Consider the following 6778-nt stretch of genomic DNA (forward strand, 5'->3'; position numbering starts at 1 on the left):
TTGATAAAATCAGATTCGGTACAAACTGCATTTGCTCTCAAGGAGGAGATGCGGAAACCTTTTCGTAGGAATAAGCTGACAGTGATTGCATTTGTCTAACTAGATAAATCATATATATATTGAACTTGTCTCTCAGTGTCACTGTTGCAACATGATTCAATTTGCCATTTTGTCAGTGGACCCAAAAGAAGCTCTGCTTACACATGGAATCTCTGAAGGTTACTCCACTTCAGCATTTTAACTATTTGAAAAGTCTTACTTTTTTTTTATTTGAAGCCTTCCTCCAAGTAAATCAGACTACAGAAGTGTATTGGTTACTTTTCCTGTCTACCCTTTCTGATGAGCTGCACTTCATGTTTTTGGAAGCCTGACCGTGCACATGTTTTGAGAAAGTTTGCGCACAGTACCGGCCAAATTCATTGGCACCTGTGTCAAAGAAGTGTAAAAAGCTTTGTAAGAAATCCAACTGTTATTGATTTGACATTCACAGAGAAAAACCTTTAAAAAAAATCGTATCTTTAATTGAGGTTTGTGTGTTTAGTTTAGCCAAGTTGCTCGTCAACAAGCTACAGAGATAAAAAGATGAGTAATAGTTGTTGGTAAAAGGTGGGTAAAAGTACTAACAACTGGCATACTAGTAATTGTACCTATATGGACTTTTAATTTTATCATGATATTCTGTGGTATTATTGCGATAACAATAAAAATGCTGATGAAAACACTATTGCTTCTCTTTTAGTAATGTGACACAACATTCATGGCACAACGAACAAATGCTGCTTTTGAAAACCATTCTAGTTTAAAATACACATCTCCAGGATGACTTAAAGAAGAACTTTATATCACTAAACTGCACGCATTAAGCTGTATTAAACATATTTTACTGATATTTACTGATGCTTTTGTGAAACAAACAGTGAAGAAAATAGCAAAAATAACATCTATGAGAATTCAGGGCGTTTTTTTTGTGTGTGTAACAGTTGGAAACATTTTCATAATAAATGAAATAATAGGGGGCTGCACAGTGGCGCAGTTGGTAGAGCTGTTGCAGCAAGAAGGTTCTGGGTTCGATTCCCGGCCCCGGTCTTTCTGGATGGAGTTTGCATGTTCTCCCTGTGCATGCGTGGGTTTTCTCCGGGTACTCCGGTTTCCTCCCACAGTCCAAAAACATGACTGTCAGGCTAATTGGCCTCTCTAAATTGTCCCTAGGTGTGAATGTGTGTGTGCATGGTTGTGTGTCCTGTCTGTCTCTGTGTGGCCCTGCGACAGACTGGCAACCTGTCCAGGGTGACCCCGCCTCTCGCCCGGAACGTTAGCTGGAGATAGGCACCAGCAACCCTCCCGACCCCACTAAGGAACAAGGGTGTAAAGAAAATGGATGGATGGATGAAATAATACTATATAAATATATTACACAGAGTAGCAGAACCGTATCTTCTTTCTCTGTACACCTACAACTCATTATGAAGACATTCCTAATTTCTATGAGGGCACTCAGATGGGTGTGTATTGGGTGGGGTTGTTGGGTTGAAGTGTACCTGATGGAAGATCAATTGTATTTGAGTGCAGCAGTAGCACTTATGATGCTCTCTGCATCAGGTTGGCGGTGGCGGCCGGGGGTTGGGGTGGAGGAGGTTAAGGGGTAGGAGGGGGGGGGGGGGGGGGGGGGTTGGGTGGGTGCCGTGTCTGACAAGAGGACAGAAGCAGCCAGAAAAAAAAAAAAAAAAAAGAGGCATTGATGAAAGACAAACCATTTGTGTGCCCACGACTGAAAGCTATATTTTACGGCTGCTATTCTCTCAAATTGCTTTTGTGTGTTGGGGTTGGCTTTTTAAATAATGCAATCTGTTAAAAGCTCTCTATAAATGCTATGTGTGTGCAGTGTGGGAAGCTGGAATAGAACTGAGGTTTTTTTTTTTTTTTTTTTTGAGGAAAGAGGGTGATAATTTATGTTCCTCTAAAATGTGGCCACTTTTTTGTCACTTTTATTCAAAAGGGTTCAACATGTACACAATCTGTTTGAAGATGAGTGCAGACTCAGGCACCCTTTAGTCCCACATGTTTAATAAAAGTCATTGAGATGAGTCTGTACTGTTAAAGAGCATTAAATGATGGCATTTAGCCTTTGTAACATTTGACATCTTTTTTTTTTTAGATACTTTTAAAACTTGCACTGCTGCTGGAGGAGCATTACTCACATCAGCAGTTTGGATGGTGGTAACAATGCAGCTCCTTCACCTCCGCTAATCTGTCGTAATTAAAAAGCTGGAAGTGGCAGTTGTTAGCATGCTTGCGCAGTCTTTGGGGAGGTGTAAGCTCGTTGACCCCTCCTCACCATTGCGTTTGCTGCCTCCCATCGGAAAATCCTGCCATTTACCCTCTGGACATTGGTCAGACAGAATGATGAATCGGTTCTTCCGTATTGGCTTGTTGATCCGCAGCCGCCCCGGCCTTTTCGCCCCCACCTGCACGGTGAATATTGGCATTTGCCACTCAAGCGACAGCATCCCCGTATCCCCCAACTGCTGATTAATCAGATCGAGTCCCAGCCTGTGGAATAATTAATGTTTAATATCGGGTCTTCTTTCTGTGGCCCATCAGCCTGGTCTGGCACACCTGAGGAGGGAGTCTTCACTCGGATCAATATTAATGTGATCTCAGCCTTAGAGCACTCCGGGGAGGTGGCGAGATCGTACAGAGTTACCTAGTTGTTAATTATCTCTTTATTCATTAGTTGCTGCTTATTAAATCAAACAGGTCATTTATAGCAGCGGGACTGAGAAAGGCCGCATGTGTTTGCCTTTAATAATGACTCTGAAATATCACTGGGGCCTTTTTGCTGTCGGGTGCGTAATGTGACAGCTGCACGGCGGTGTTTAATTTAAGTCTCTACTTATGTAAGCAGCATGACTCAAGGGGTTGCATTATTGGCTCATTAATTAACGGACTGATCAGTTTACCCCTTGGTTCATCTTTACATTGCAGGTCAGAAGTTTACACAGCCTCGTGATTTTTAAATGGAGATTTTAAATTGTGTCTGCCAGCTTTCTCTCTTGACTTAAGGTGAAGTTGAAGAGTTATGATCTTGTCGCCCTCCCTCTTTAGTCCGCAGCAGACCTCCAGGATGATGCCGCCCCCACCGTGCTTAACAGTTGGCATGGTGTTATTAGATTTTAAATCCTCCACTCGGTGGTACCAGGAACTGGGACTGAACAGCCATTGGTCAAAGTTCAGAAAAAGCTTATCGAAGCAATGCCACTGTGAATGAGTGTCATGGTCAAAGTTAAAGGCGGTCCAATGAGACATTAGGATGTGTGTATTTTGCTTTCATAGGCAACAGGAGTCTTGTTACTTCAAGGGTTGGGCAACAAATCCTTCTCTACCCCTTCTCCTAAAAGGCAAACTTTGAGAAACTGCATATGTACATACTATGAAACAAACCATTTAACTTTATAGTAAGTAAAGTTTATTTATATAGCGCCTTTCACAGATAAAAATCAGAAAGTGCTCCGCAAAGAGAGTAATCTTTTGATTGTCTGCACCTGCTGCCTCTCAAGGTCTCAAGCTTTCAGCTGCAGGGTAATATATTGCAAATGGATAGAAATTATTAACACGTCTTATTCTAAGGGGTGCATAGTTTTCATTCTTGTCATAGTTTTGCAGAGAAACCTTTTACTCCACCTTTAGAGATGTTTGACCCTCCTCAGAAGAACTTTGTGCAGGTTTTCTAGAATTTATGTTTAAATTAAGTGACTTACTGTATTCATATGAGGCCGTTTTTTAAATCCTGGTTTAGCACAGCACCATGCACATTAACACAGAACTTCCCTACAGTCTTTACACTGTTAAACACAACAGAGGTAATGAGAGGTTTAGTACTTACATTTTGTTTTAAAATCATCCCAGAGGCTTTCAGTGTTATTTTAATATAATATATTGTAAAACACCTCATTTACAAATATATTTGTAATTTATTTTAAATAGGAAAAAAAAGCAAATTTTCAGCTCTGTAATGGTCCATTTTGTGCATGTTCATTTAATGTTGGCACTATATACTGTGCACATTTGAAGACAGTAGGCCAAACAACACCATCCACATTTAATGCCAAGAGATGTACAACATTTTTTTAGAGAAACTGTATTTTTCACATAATAATCACCTGCACACAATTTTAGATACAGGACCATTCTGGTATCTGGCGGCACTGGCCATTAGGCTGGACAAAGACCCGCATTTCTTTTGCCTCCACACACAGTAGCATGGTAAGGGAAGTCAAAAAGAAAAAAAAGAAAAAAGAGAGAGTCTCCAAAACTCATTGTTAGAGAACTAGAGCAGGTAGTGGCATCTTTTGGTCACCACCGGGTCTCCATAGAAACCATTAGACTGAGTCTACATGACACCTGGCTGTTTGGAAGACACATCAGGGGAAAGCAAATGCAAATATAAACACGTGGAGATTGCTGAACTCTAGGACTTTAACTCTGACTGTGTACTTCTAGTCAGACTGAGATTGAGTTTTTCTGGAGCAAGTGTGAAGCAAAGGATAAAGGTGTAGGAAAAAAAATAAAATAAATCTTATGCCCGGTATTAAGCATGCGAGAGGAAATGTGATGCTGTGAGCCTGTTTCTCCTTTATAGGCAATGGGAACAATAGAGAGTTTTTCTTTTTTTCAAACTACCTGGAGACTTTATTCAAATCTGGTGATCTCCACATAACCAGATATGGCTCTACGCTCCTACACGACCTAAACGCAGATAATGATGGAGCATCCTCTTCCACAGAAAACATTACTGGCGTTGCAGTGCCAGTGACGGGCAGCTGAATTACTGTTGTCTGTACAGGAAAAATCAGTACTTTTAAATGGACCGTGTTTGGTGTTCCTTATCAAAGGCAAGTTTGTTTCATGATGGGAGACCTGGCCTATGACCATGCTTCTTTCACATATACCATCTAATGGTAGGACTGCAGTCAGTATCTGCCTTCGTTTCTGTCTGGGGTCTTCCTAGAAAGTCCATTGGATCTTTTTGTCTAGTGCAAGTGTATTTTTGGGGTGTTTACCAATTGACTTTCTTGTTTCAAAAACCTCAGGGTCCTGCTTTTGCCTGTTGGGTGTCGATGCCTAATAGAGAGTAAAATGAAAACCACATCTGTATGCAGATTTTGTTGTTTTGATGGTTCAATCAGTTGATCACTTTCTTAAGTTTAAACCCATATTTTAAATAATTTGCCTACTCTATGTTTTGTCTCTGGCTACTGTGATTCAGCGGCACAAAATAGCAAATATTTGTGTCTTCTATCCTTTTCTGAAGAATTTATAGAGTTAAAAAAAAAATCAATCCCATATCCATGCCATCTTTAAGGTCCTGCCGTCAGTTTCAGTCATTCATGTGGCTAAATTTTGTTTCTCTTTCTGGTTCAGCGCTGAACACGAACAAACTGTGATCTCGCCCCGATGGAAGACAAAATATAGTGACTGAAACCCTGTTTATTGTAAACACTGGGGCTGAGGCTTTCCAAATGGCTTGCAGGTATGTTTGAATTGTGGATCCTATTTTTCATTTTGAAGCAATAAAATATTTAAGAGGCCGACAGAAGCCAGGGCTACGAGGTTGACCTTCAAAGCTAAAACTTTGCCCAGCTTTTACAGTATTTATATGGCTGGCCCCTCTTGCACGAGCAAGGATATAAAAATATTTAATTACTCAATTAGCTGAGGTGCAATGTGACCCTGTAGAAAACAGGTGAGGGAACAGGGCGGACGTGACCAGATTCAGCAAAACAGAACGCCTTGGAGACGGAAGTGAACATGTCTTTAGTATTATATGTGTAAGTGCCTCTGTGTAATGACATTTAAGTTGAGGGAGATTTAGGTAAATTTCCGTCATTATCCTGACACACTTCCACAAGGAGATAACGCCTCTGAATGACACTGATGGAGGAAAAATGGATGGATACTAATGGATTCCTAAATGGTTGAGAGTGCTGTATTGTTTTTGGTTCTTTGTGTGCATCAGGAGGGAGGGTAGGAGCCGGGGGACCCTCCTTTAGCTCCGTCACAATTTCTAACCTTGATGTTATGGATTTATGGGGGAAGAGAACATTCAAATCCCAGATGGAGGCTCTAATGTGGCCAGATTCACTTCATTATCGATTGTTCCTCTTTTAACCTCACCAAAAAACGTTCAAAGGAGCGAGCGATGGGAAGAGGATTACCATCAGCGGGCTGAAATGAAACTTTGATTTTAGCGTTTTGCAATTCCTTAAAGCTCGAAGCTACTTTGAAAGGGAAATCTTGAATTTACATTTCACATCGCTTCGCTAACGCACGCTAAAACCGGCCTCTCTGTTGGGTATGAGTTTCCCTGAAAATGATTTTCTTTGAAAACTGCACGTCTGGTGTTATTTTACGGCCACTTCAGCAGTGTACCTTAGTGGGGAAATGGGAGCTCTAAATACATGTGTACTAAGTCAAGTGTGTTTTTCTCTAAAAACATTTCAAGCAGTTAAAACAATTTTAAAATTCCAGTGAAAATAAGTGGATGTAGTCGTACTGGATGGCCAATGGGTTAAATTAAGTACACGACAAAGCAGCAAGAAAAAAAGTAGCACAAGAAACAAGTGATGAGCCATGTGATCACCAGTGTGTGTATAGAATATATTGTGTTAAATTAATCCTACCCTATCTGCATTGCCACGTGCTGCGGATATTTTCTTTTTTCCAGAAATGCCTAATATTTTACTGTAGCAGTTGTGAAATTGTGCAATTCTACAAACTC

Source organism: Poecilia formosa, unplaced genomic scaffold, assembly GCF_000485575.1.
Source record: "Poecilia formosa unplaced genomic scaffold, Poecilia_formosa-5.1.2 Scaffold157, whole genome shotgun sequence".
NCBI lineage: Eukaryota > Metazoa > Chordata > Actinopteri > Cyprinodontiformes > Poeciliidae > Poecilia > Poecilia formosa.